General features: G+C 43.2%; 1 long non-coding RNA gene across 2 annotated transcripts in view; it reads left to right on the forward strand.

Moving 5' to 3' along the window:
• Positions 1–12414, forward strand: part of LOC141729679 (uncharacterized) — a 254031-nt gene extending 241617 nt beyond the window's left edge. For both annotated transcript variants that reach the window (XR_012581081.1, XR_012581080.1), the window contains one exon: positions 11228–12414. This is a non-coding gene — a long non-coding RNA (uncharacterized LOC141729679). The remainder of the gene's footprint in view (positions 1–11227) is intronic.
• Positions 12415–13437: the final 1023 nt, after the last annotated feature.

Below are 13437 nucleotides of genomic sequence, written 5' to 3' on the forward strand. Positions count from 1 at the left end.
AACAGAAACTTCAAACACTAGAGGGTTTCTTTTTTCCATTTTTCAGAATGGACCTCTCTTTTTGAATCTGAATATCTTTCTGTGGGTAAAAAAAAAAAAAAAACCAAAAAAAAAACAAACCAAAAAAACCCCATTATTTTGTGATTATTCTTATAAAATCATAAATTCTCATGAAATTTTGTTGTTTAACAAAAAAAAATTAAAAATTAGGGGAGAAGATGGGGAGACTTTTAAAATGTTTAAAGAAAGACCCTTTTTCAAACAAACTGAATAGGAAGAAAAACAACAGGGAGGCAAGGAAGAGATAAGGACAAAAGCTCTGGTCTGTTCAATCTTTGTGGGAGGTTGTAATTATTCTGTTGTACGTGGGAAGAACAATGGGACACAGAGAAACCACACAGATAAATCCTGCAACTTTCCTGTGTGCAGGGAGGAGCTGCCGCAGCCAGGCTGGGCTGCTGGGAGCGCATTTGCAGGGGTGCACAAGTTCATCACCCCAGTTTTCCTGGAAGATTATCACCAAGGGACAAAAGTTGTTCCCTGCTGGAATTTCCCTAAGGAAGGGTGCTCAGGGTAGTTCAGCTCAGGAGCTGGAGGTCAGGAGGAGCTGTGCTGCACCACAGGTGCACTCCTCAGAGCTCAGGGGCCGAGGATGGAGGTGAGCTCTAACCCAGGATTCTCCATTTTCGTGTGGTACTCTAAAAGAAAATTATTTCTGGCCTCACCAGGAGAGAACTCAAATTCAAACCACACAGAGCTGAGTTCACCAACCAAGGGCATACAGATCTGAAATTTTTCCCTCCTTGGCCTTGAAAATTAATCTGACTCTGCTCTCTGCTTAGCCTCCTGAAAATGCCTTGCTCACACTGTGCTACGCACAGAGGCTTCATGCAGGATCAGGATTGAAGCCAGCAGTTCCTCTCCAAGTAGCACCTCACCAGGCTTAGCAAATCTCTTCCAGAGGATGTTTTCCTGTTGAATCTCAGGGCCCACAGCAGCAGCATTAATTAGGTTGCTGCTGTGCTCACCAAGGACTTACCATGCAGGGGACAGTGATCATCACCTGTGGCATTCTTTGAAAAATCCCTTCACCCAAGATTTTTCTCCTGGGAAGCTAAGAGGCTTCAGAGAATAGGGAAACAATTCTTATCTCATTTGCTTCTCCTGTGTTGTGCTCACATGTGGAATGTGTTTGGAGATTGTTTATCCACAGGTGATTGTTTCATCGGATAGTGCTGTGGGTTGTTTTCACTCTTCGGCCAATTGGAGCCAAGCTGTGTCAAGACTCTGGAGAGAGTCACAAGTTTTCATTGTTATCTCTTTAGCATTGAGTAAGTATCCTTTCTGTATTCTTTAGTATAGAATATATTCTTTAATACAATATAGTATAATAAAGTGATAAATCAGCCAGATTCATCATGGAGTCAGATTCATCATTCCTGCCTACGTTAGGGGCACCTGAGCATTTACAATAATCACCTTTGGGCTGTGGCTAAGCACATTTTGGATTTTTACATGTGTGTCCATCCTTTCTGCTGAGCTAAGAGGTGAAGGCTCAAACCACAGCTAGTATGGAATGAGATTCCATGCAGGAATGGGATTCCTTCCCCATGTACTTCCCCAGGGCTTGGGGAAAGGCTGAGCTCCAGGGCTGGCTCCCTCCTGCCTCCCCAAGTTATTTGGGGAAGACAGAGGACACCCTTAATGAGGGAATCAGGGGAGTTACTTTCATTCTTTATGATCTTTATTTAATGATTTAACTTCAGAGGAACGGAAGATGGGTGGCTTGGGAAGGTAAACTGTGGCTCAGAAAGACATAGGAAAGGAAGCAAACACGTGAAATAATTAGATCAATAAATGCATGGTTTGAGCCAGTTTACACTTAATGAAATGGGAAATCACAAAGAACAAAAAAAACCAAAAAAAAATCAAAGTTGACTGAATTCATTGCACTCCCCTCACTGAACTTTTTGGAAAAAAAATAATTGACAGAAACCAAAAATTTATTAAAAAATACCATCTTGAGCAGTTATGAAAAGGTTTGCAAGTTATGCAAATTAAAGCAATGTTAATTCATTGCTTTAAAATACCTTTCTAAACTGCAAAAAGTGATTTGGATTCTTTCCAGTGTAACCTTTACTGCTTGACTTCATCTAGAAATACATACTTCAGTATTTCTGGTTAAATGAAAACCTGTATGGGGGAAATTTGGGAGGTGAAGGAGGGGTTATTGCAAATAATCCCGGGGTAAAGACTGGCAGGTGTTAAAGCCCTCCCATGTGTTTTATATGCTGATTTCTGGATCAGAAGCAGCAGTAAAAAAAAAACCCCATCAGCACAGTAGCTTTTATTTGTAACAGAAAAAATTGAACTCTTCTCCTTTTGTAAACAGCATATTGGGTTCCTTTCCACCATTTAGTTTTATCTAAGACAGCAGAAAAGAGAAGCACAGTATTTTCAGATGTCTACATGCACATGTCAACATTTCAGAAGTTCTTTTGATTTCTGATTATGTAGATAGATTTTATTTTCAAGTATTACTGTTCCAATAACAATGCTTTAAAAAAACCACAAAAACAGTGTTTCTAAAAGGCTCAGTTGTGCTTTCTCAGCAGGAATTAACAGAAATGGCCTTTCGAAGTTGAAAGTTGAAGGGAATCTGTCAAGTTTCAATCTGAGGACATAACCATTCTCATTTCTCCTCTCTCTCCACTGCGAGGGAGTCCCACCCTACAAAGGGTGGTGAAGTGTGTTTAACCCTGGTAAACAAAGGATGCAAGAGAGTAAAACACAAATGGGGGCTGGTTTATGGCTTTTGGAGCTCATGTCAGGCTAATGACAGCCTGTGATTGATTTCTGGGGACAGCAATTGTAACTCACACCATACCTGGGCTCATGACAACAGCTGGCAATAAATAGTATTTATTTTACATACCTTAGATAATGGTTGGCTGTTCAATTGCACAGCCACATTAAATAAATGCTTTGCACAACAAAACCACCCATAGGTGATTTTGCAATGCAATGCAATGAACCTGGTAAATCCATACCCTGAAGCTGTTTGAAAGCTGACATGGTTGAAATAGCATTTTTTTTTTTTCTAGAAACTTCAGTTTGGGAAATGAGGCATTTCTGTATTTTTTTTCCCTAAAAATTCTCAAAAGTAGGAAGCCAGAAAATGAGCAAAGCTGTCAAGCCCTGTTGCAGCACATTTATTGATCACCCTGCTGCACACACATTTTGTTTTGATTCTGCCCATGCTGGGTTTACAGTGCTGCTCACTCCTGTACAAGTTTCTGAGAAGCTGTGGGGTTTTATGGCCAAATCGACATTTCCTGCTGATTTCAGTGGCACTGGCCCAGCCTCCCCAGGCTCTCCACAGCCAGTGGAGTTCACAGCTTACCTTGAACTCCCCTGGCAAAGCTCCCAGTGCATTTCCCATCCCCATCTCCAGAGCACAGCACCACAGCAGGAGTTGTGTCTGTTGCAGAGCTTTTGGAGTTTTGTAGGTATGACTATTAGTGCATGAACAGAATGGAAACGTTTGATTTTGTCATTAATCACCCTGTTTATATGTTGATGTAGGGGAACAAAACAACATACTTATTGCTCAGTAATAAGCATCACTGAATCACAATGTTACTGATACCTAATGTTTAATTCGCTCCTTTCAAAGGCTGTTTGTTTAAGTCTTTGTGCATCAATGACTGTTTATGCTTAAGGAGATGAATGTGACAAATTATGGCAGAACGAGTGCTAGAAATCCATTGGGATAATAATGAATGATAATAATAATCACTACTATGTGGTTGAGAGGAATTTGTTGAACTCTTCAATACTCCAAGGCATGCACCCTGTTGCAGACCTCACCTCAATTTACATTCACCTAAGTACAATGACTATTAAATTGTCCTGTACAGAATCTCTCTTTCCTTCCTTTTCAGGAAGGATGTGCACTCCTGTCTGAATAGAAGCTCTTACCTAAAATAGTTTTCATAGTAGTGACCAAGCTGAGCTACAAGTTAATGTACAACCTACTATTTTTGAACAATCCAGATTTTTCTCTCAATTTAAAACCAATTTTACTTCATAAGCTCCATGAAAGATAACACTTCTATGGTGTAACATATCATGAAAGTAGGTTTAATGTACTGTTCAAGAAAGTTACAGCAGTGGCTGCACACTGGAGCACAGGAGTTTCATGAGGCAGAGAATGCTCAGCTCTAACAAGCTCTGCCTGGCTGTGGTTTTTGCAGCTGGGAAGCTGGAAAAGCCACAAAACATCATAGAATAAGTTACATTGGAAGGGGCCTTTAAAGCTGAGCAGCTACAGGTCAGGATCTGCTGCATCAGGATGTCAGAGGGTGCGGTGTCAGGGAAATCCTTAAGACGATCAAGCACATATAATCAGAAGACATGAAATACCCATATCGTGCTAAATAAATTAATTGTGATGGGATTTATTACAGAAAATATTAAATTACTTAATAATAGAGATGCCCGAAATGCAGCAAAGTGTTAGTGAGATGGAAAGCCTTTCACTGGAGGGAGCAGTTAATGGAAAAGCCATGTAATGGTAGAAAGAACTTCGTTACAGGCTGCAGTCATGGCAGCTCACTGATGATAATAATAAGATTAAGTGTCAGAATCCTACAACTAAGATGGATTTTCTTTTTCTTTCCCCTCAACAGAAAGAAGGTGGAAAAATGCAGTTTCTCATAACTTTTCCAGGCTGGTCCATTATACCAGGAGGAAACCAAGCTTGCATGCCAAGGGGAAGGGTCAGCTCCTGTCTCTGCTTGAGCCAGCAAGCAGGAGCAGCAGCAAGCAGCAGTGGCAGTGCTCTCACCACGCCTGGCTCATGCAGTAATGAATGTGTGTGTCACTTTTGGGCACTGCACAGCTGACAACCCTGCCTGTAGCTCTGGCTGCTCCTCGAAGCACAGCGAAGGTCACAGGCAGCGACTCCCCGATTCCAGGTCACTGTTGCACAGAAAGCTCCCCTCCAGCAGTATATGCATTTCACACCTAGCTGCTCCTTTTGTCAAGCTGTCATATTTAATTAAAATGCTGACAGCCTTTAAGGATCTCTACAATGTGTAAAAAATACATAAGATCAACACTTTCACACTTCTACCAGCGACTATTCTTTTCCAAAAGTAATTCAATTTGCTACCTCCAGAACTAGAGGTTTTTCAATTATTTTTTCCTTTTGCTGTTCTTCATAAAAGGCAGAGGAAGAGCCTTCTAATCAGTGCCTTGAACTCCTTTGTGCTGGTCTGCTCTCAGCCAGGACATTCTCTTCCCAGAGAAACTCTCCTGCTGTGCAGGGCTTGGGGTGCTGAGAATTCCCACTGTGCACTCTCTCTCCAGTTCGCCAGTCAGAGAAGGATTCTTTTTTAAACCCACAAGTTCTTCATTTGGCATTAAATTCAAAGGTGGTTAAGGCATCTGACTCTCTTTGAGATCCCCAAAAACCTTAATTCACTTCTGTGGTATTAATTCAAGTGCTTGGTTCCCTGATGCTGTTCTTTGGGTGAACCGTGAGGTGATGACTTCACCACTGTGTGCAATCACAGACAAACTCTTTCACATCTCTTCCCTCCAGGCACCATAAAACCTCCAACTTATCATCTATTATAGATGACATTATATAGCAACCAATTATCATCTCTCTTTTTTTTTTCTTTAAATACAGCACTAAGATGCTATTGTAATTACAAATCATTTATGAGAGCTAGAATCTCTCTGCTTTCAAGGAGGTCTATGAGATATTAATCTCCACCAGCACTATAATTCTGTGTGTGTCCCTGTATCAATTCATGCTTTATTTGGGGCATTCATGCACAGCTGTGGGGACTAATGACACCTTGTGATATTGGGTCCCAATGCTCTGCCTCAGTAATTTCTGTTACAGTGCACCTCTGACCGTGCAGACAGACAGACAGACAGACAAGGCAGGCTGAGAGGAGGAAAGCTCTAATCCCCAGCATGCCTGGTGGAACACAAGAAGCCAGAGACAGCATCTGAAGCAGGCCTGATCCTTGTGAGCTCCAGCAGCCACAAGTCCATCTACCCCTCTGACTCCTGCATCTCCTCAGCCATGTGCAAAGCTGTCCAAGTTCAGCTTGCTCAGGCCATCAGCTCATCTGCTCAGGGGAAACTTATCCCCAAAATTATGATAGAAAGCCTCTAAACTCCAATTCAGGCAGAAAGCACTGATGAAATAGGAATATTCAGTCCCAGCATGCCCCTCCATGGGGAAGTCAGTAGGAAATCACTGCCTATGCTGTGTTTCCACTTACAGAAGAACAAGCACTGTTACAAAAACAGCCCCTCTGGAGTGGGTCAGTGCCCAGGCTGTGGGATGGGATGGGATGGGATGGGATGGGATGGGATGGGATGGGATGGGATGGGATGGGATGGGATGGGATGGGATGGGATGGGATGGGATGGGATGGGATGGGATGGGATGGGATGGGCCAGGTGGGCCCTCTCTTCCCACCTCCCATTCTTCAACTCAGACAAGCAACTCCTATTCCCAGCTCTTTTGCTCCACGGGAAACCAAGTGCAAATAATTTCTAAAGCTGTTCAAGGGAGACACCTAAAAATGGCCAACATACTCAAAAATAGTATCTTTCAGCAATTCATTTCTATAAAACATGCTCAAGGGAGCATTCTGGTAGAAAATGGATTTTGCTTTGCAAATGCAATGATTCATATCATGATTATCTGTGCATTCATCCAGTCACAGCAGAAGAACAATGTCATATTACACATCTGACCAAACACAGCTAATCAGTATAGATTTAATAAAAAGTGAGATACTCACAGAAGAGTTTTGTTTTCTTGTCTCTCTTTTCTTCCAATTCAATCTGTAGAGTTACATAAAAGTGGTATAAGACACTGACCTAGTAAAGAAAATCATGATTTTCTAATGAGGTCTAAAGTAGAAAATCTATAAATTGCTCAGGTGTAAGATCTACTTATTCTATAAATACATCTAATATCTATATGCATTTCTATAGACTAAGATAGTAAAATAAAACCAGCTAAAAGGTCTAAAACTCAGGAGGATATACTTCAAAAAATGTTTATATCTGTTAATTTAGAATATAAAATATTATTCAAAATCATAAATTGAACTGAAATTATTTAGCATAAATGAGGATTGCTTAAAGCTCCAATTGCTGATTTTAACAGCCATGATTTTCTGAAGATGCATGTGGAAAACTTGGTGCAAATATATATATATATTCACACTCATGACAGAGAAGTTAACAGGAGGTCATTTAAAAGGTCTTTGCGTGGGACCTGCGTGAACATGCATAACAAGGGGAAAAAAGATGAAGGACACCAAGGAATGCTTGGAAATCCCTCCCTGTGTGAAATGTTTCAGGAGGCTTGTGCCTCCTGAGTGTTCCCACACATATTTAGGGTCATGGCAATGTGGGGTATTTCATCCAGCTACAGGTTTGCTTAGAGCTGGCTGAGGAGCTACCAAAGGCACCCTTCAGCCTCTGTACAGAAGAAGCAGAACACACTGCATTCCTAAAACCACAAAATCTATTCCTCCAATCAGCCTGCAAAGGCCCAGATCCAGCTCTCACCGATGGCTTAAATCGATGGTGTCATGGCTGAAGTTGTCCATTGTCGTAGGAAGGGGACCAGGACACCAGGTGGTTCATCACAGGTCCAGTTTATTGAAGAAAGTATCAAACACTTATACAGCAAATAATAAGCTTATGAATATTCTGTAAGCCAAGCAATCTATTGGTTAAACTATACCATGAACTCTTCCTCATTCCTTAGGGGTTACATCTCTCTTTTCTCATGTCTCTTTCACTGTTTGTTATCCTACTACAGCTAGGCCCAAGGACACACTATCTTTGCAGGGGCAGGACTTGGAATTAGCCACAGTTTTGTACTTTTCCAGTCTTTAGCCAGCCAAATTCCCAACAGTCCATATGTTAGGAATTAGGCAACACGGGGCTGCCAGGACCTTTGGTGGCTTGTCAGGCTCCAGGAAGGTTGGTGCACAGGCCCTGGCAAAGGCAGGGGTGCCACATGGCATCTGGGCACCCTCCTTGAGCTCGGTGCAGGGACTCCATCCACAGAGGCTGCTCCCCTGGGCACTGCAGCCTCAGCTCCTGCCGCTCACACAGAGAATTAGGGCAGTGCTCCACGTTTCCTGGGATGGACATTTTCCCCCACACCTGTTTTAGGCAGCTTCAGAGCTGCTGCCTGCTCTCACTGCTCAGAGCTGGGGTGTCTGGCTGCCCCTCTGGCCTGCTGCAGGCCAGGGAGCCCATGTCCTGTGCTGTGCCTGTCACATCGGTTTCCTCATGTGCCCAGGTAATGGAGAGCAGGTTGTTGTCTCCCCTCACAGATTCCTGGCTGCCATCACAGGACCGTGCTGCCTGCAAAGGTCCTGGCATTGCTGTGACAGTCAGCTGGCGAGTGGCACTGACCCACAGTGTCCCTGCTCCCAGGGGCTGTGTGTCACCCTGTGTGTCCCTACAGCTGCCAGCTGGGCTGCAGTGCCCCCAGGCAGGGATGAACAACCCTGCCTGTTCCAAGCAGCAACCCTGGGCAGTGACAGCTCTGCTTGGAGCATCATTTCCTCAGCCTGGGCTGCTCACAGGGATGCTGTTCCAGGAAATGCCCTAAGAGCCCCATGGGAATCTCTTTGGCCTGAACCTGGATGGGGGCTGCTGGCCAAGAAATAATTAAAACACAGGATGTTCAAGATCCTGGAAAGGGAAGGAAAGGAGACCTCTAAGTCATTTTATACACTGTCAGATATTGGATTTCTGGAAGACTCCATCGTTTCCTCGGGTGCTTTTATTTCATTTGTTTTGGGTCTTTTAATCATTAAAGAGTGTCATGGCATAGTCAAGGACCTCATAACACACAGAACTATACTCTGGCATGATTCAAGTCTGTGCTCTTAACTATGGTTATATAAAAATACACATCAAAAAGAACAACTTTCATGAATCTGCTTTTCTTTTTTCCTTCTTTTTTTCTTCTTTTTTCCTTCTTTGTTTTCTTCTTTTCCCTTGAATATTCTGATGTCTGTTCTCAGAATTATTCAAAGTCATTGAGAATCCCAGAGACGTGACAGAAAGAATTGACAATTATTCCTACCTAGCACATGTCAGGTCATTGTCTGCTACCTGATCTTCAGCTGAGCACGTGTTACTCCCATTTTTCTGTCAAGCCTGGCTTTTTTATCCTCACATCTCAGCAAAAGCCTCTCTTTCCCCTTCTCTCCCACACTGTAGCTCCATCATAAATCTCGTCATACAATGAAGTGTCACTGTGTTTATCCAGAACAAGTAAAGCAGGAATATATCACAGCATGCAGAACAGGCTCTGAACTCCTCACTTGTTTATTAAATTGTTTTAAATGCACAGGGAGAACACGTCAATACTGCTAAGGTTAATGACATTGATTCATAGCAAGAGGGAACCAGCGTTTACAGTCAAATGATCCTTGGTAATTGTTGTGATAAAGCAGATGAGCTCTCAAGGTACCTGGTACAGTGTCTCTGTGCTCAGCTCAGCTCAGAGGAGGAACATCCCTCACGATCCTTCCAGAGGGGTGGCAGGTGCTGGAGGGGTTGGAGATGTCCAGCATTGTCCCCAGCCCAAGCCATCCTCCCTCCTGTGATACCAAGCCCACTACTCTCCCCAACCACCCTCTGAGGAAGAGATTTGTTCTTGTACCTCCCACATCCCTCAGATGAAGCTGAGGACCAGAGTGCATGCTCCATTTTCTGTGTGGTTTATATTAGAGATCTATGGTGAGGCAAAGAAAAGTTGGCTCCTCAGAAACAACCATTCTTTGGAACAGATATGTGTCATCAAGCAGCATGTGGGAATTAACAGCACTCACTGTCACTGTTCAGATAATAATGCTGGCCCTTTCTCTAAATGAATATTCTAGCTATGTGGTTTGTGTCAAAAAGATGAGACTTGCTGGAGAAATGATTTTTAACCTGCAGCTTCAAATGCAATGCAGACAAAATTATCACAATTCCCACCAGTGAATGAATGACACCACAGGTGTTGTGTGAGGGCAGGTCAGGCACAGGTGAAACAAGCAGAAGCAGCTTCTAATCTGATGGTTTAAAGTCAACAGGAGGCTACATTCAACAGGGGGAGACTGTTTTAAAATAACAGCACCTAAAAATTGGGGCTTTTGGTGTCCCTGGCTTTCCCCTGCAGAAATACTCACTGAATCACAGGCTGCTTCTACCACAAGCTAAGCAAACCACCTGAACTCTTCCTGCCTCAAAGATCATTGCCTTATTTTAGCTGAAATAACAACTCTGAGTCAGAGATAAGATGAGATTCAAATCTCCTTTGCAGATCCCTTGAAGCTCTGGACTATTCAGTGAAAGGAGAGCAGCTCAGGGCTGCTGTGTGTGACAGAGCTGTGCTGGCCTACCCCAATAAATGCCACACTCACTGCTGAGACAGCCCTGCCCCAGGGAAGCTCAGTGCTTAGGCAATTGTGTGTGTGATGAAACAAAGATTGGGGCACTTTTCTGCCAGCAGAGTCCCCAGGTGCCTTCAGAGCAGACCTGTTTCAGCATGAGGCACGGGAGAGCAGAGTGTCCCATGGAGGGCTCACTGCAGCACCCAGGGGCAGCAGCTTTGGGACAGGGGGCACAAAAACCTCCCATAGACTGCTCTGGGTCTCCTGAGAGTTCTGGGGTTTGCTGGGGGTTGGTTTTGTGCCTCCCAACCCATCTCCAGATGAGAGAGGCAGAGGCAATCCAGGGCTGCAGTGCACTCTCTGTGCTGGTTACAGCCACACTTTAAGGCAAGGTAACCATGGGCTGGCTGACATTTCATTGAGCTGGCCTTACTCTTCAACACCAGCAATCCTGGAGTCACTTCACATAAACAATTTCCATCTTTTAAATTTGGAAAGTTGTATTTTTCAACTGTTTCCACAAAAACTGCATAGACAATGTCATCATTGTGCACAGGACACACAGAGCATTATCGTGGCCTTCACTGACATCAAGTCAGGTGCTCTGTTCTCCTCAGAAATACAATCTCCCTCAAAATATGTATTTGGAAGAGATATCAGTGTCACCCTGATCTGCTCAAAGCCCTACAAGAAACAGTGAACCTGTGATTAAAGAAAGGCTTTACCCCCATTTCAGGCTTTAAAATGAGATTTTTTTTTTTTTTTTTTTTTTTTTGCAGGCATCCTCTCTGCTTCTGAAAACATGAGGAACATCCTTCCTGTGCAGTCCTGCATGAGCCAGTCTGGTTGTGAAGAACAGGCAGGAATTGCTGCTTCATTTCAAGGACAGAAAAGGGAATGGGATTTGGACTTCATTTAACCTGCATCCACACACTGTGCTAAAAGAAGATTTGAGCTCTGGCTGAAAGGGAATAATTAGAAATAATTAATTTCTGCTGCAGATCATTAGCAATTTACAACTCCTACGAGCAAATGAAAGGAAAACCATGGTTCATCAAACTCCTAAAATTAGCCCTAACCAAGTCTCTAACTGAAAGCTGGAAGGAACAAGAGCCCTCCTGTCCAGCAGCTGCTGGCTGGCTGCAGCCCAGCACAGGGAAAGGCTGAGCCTGAATTCCAGCACATTCCTGCACTGATTCCCTGGCACTGGCAGCTGGGAGGCTCTGAAGCCTTCAGGTACTCAGCTTTCAGTACCTGTAACTTTAAACACCATCAATTGTATTCATGGTAGTTCTCCTTTTTTCTCATTAACACTTTTTCCAAGCTAGAAACCAACTCACTACTCCGATGGATTATGTTAAAGCCCTCCAGATTTAGAGCTTTATTTGGGAAAATTAGCTGAAGCAAGAGTATCTGTTCTGCAGGTCTGTAAGAGATATGACCTCAGCTATTTTCTACCTGGTTTAAGGGACTTGAGAGTTTTCTTTCAGACTGTAGAAATGTGATAATTGATACAACTTATTTCCCTGCATATTCTAATTTCTCTTGGCAGATAGCTCAATTGTAATAATAATTTCCTTCATCTGTTACTTGGGGAAAACCCCAAAGTAAAAAGATAACTACTGTATAAGCATGAAATAGGTTGTATTATTTGAAATTAGGGACTGCCAAGATGCTAGAAACTTCAGCAGAGGGCTTTACTGAAACACTCATTTTGCACCATGCCAAGATTCTCTTCAATTAAGAATTCATTAACTGAAACCTGGAGCAGGTCTTTAACATCCTTGCCCTGCCAACAAAATAAACAGTCCACATTTGAAATCCCTTGAAGAAAATTTTCCAGCCAGAAGTTGCCTTGCTTCTTCCCACAGAAACAGCGCATCTCCACCTGAGTCATACCTGGAATTTATTACTCACACTGATTGCACTGAAACTCTTACTGAGGATCTGTTAAAGTGGATGGGAATTGTTTAACCAGCTCAGCTACAAGCAAGACACTGAGCTGTGCTGTGCAAAACAGCCTGGGAGCCAAGTTTGCCACAGCACAGGCTGTCCCCACTCTTCACTACAGATGTTGCTCTCATTAGGCTGAAACCCAGGGCTTTAGGCTTCCCTGTGGGTGCTGGAAGTAGGTAGGAAAAGTATTATTTGTCCTTAACTAAAACCTCAGATAAGCAGAGCCTCCCATCCCTATCCTGGGCAGCTTTCTGGACCAGCCCTGACCCAAGTGGTGCAGGAAAGGCCAAAGCCTGCTGGAAGCAGAGAACAATGCCCTGGGACCCCTCTCAGAGCTGAATGGGGTGGAATGAACCCCCTGGGACCCCTCTCAGAGCTGAATGGGGTGGAATGCTCAGGACAGGGACTCCCCTGCTCCCCCTCACCACAGCAGGACGCTCTCCTGAAGCCAGGATCCCCCATGCATTTAATGGTAATTGGTACAAACAACAGCAGCATCTCAAAACAGAATTTTCCATATCACCAGTGTTACCTTTTCAAGTGCATTCAGGATAGTCTCTGCACATACCCCAAGAGTTTGAAAGACTGCTAAATTAAGAAATGCAATCTATTTCTGCAGGGCTCAGGTTTTAGCTTCAGGTGGGATATATTCATGAGTACAGATGTCCTCATAGGAAAGATAACTTCAACTTTCAGCTTGAACTTAAATAATTGTGAAATGCCAGAAAGCACATTTTGGAACCTAGAACTTGCAGATTAAAACACTGTAATCTCTTTACTCCAGCTACTGCACTGTTTTATTGCTATTTATGTATATATTTACAGACACTCAGTATCAATACCTTTGTGCACTGTTAAAATAACTGATTGTTTATGGATATGGTCTGCAATCTGAGGTATTTTTGGCTGAATTCCCAGTCTCCTGTATGAAATTCGTTGAGACCAGTGGAAAAAAAATAATTATTCTATTTCAGGTTTCCCATCTGAAACAAGAGTGAGAAAATAATGGAGATAATGCCTCTTTAGACATTCT

This window comes from Zonotrichia albicollis, chromosome 7, assembly GCF_047830755.1.
Source record: "Zonotrichia albicollis isolate bZonAlb1 chromosome 7, bZonAlb1.hap1, whole genome shotgun sequence".
Classification (NCBI taxonomy): domain Eukaryota; kingdom Metazoa; phylum Chordata; class Aves; order Passeriformes; family Passerellidae; genus Zonotrichia; species Zonotrichia albicollis.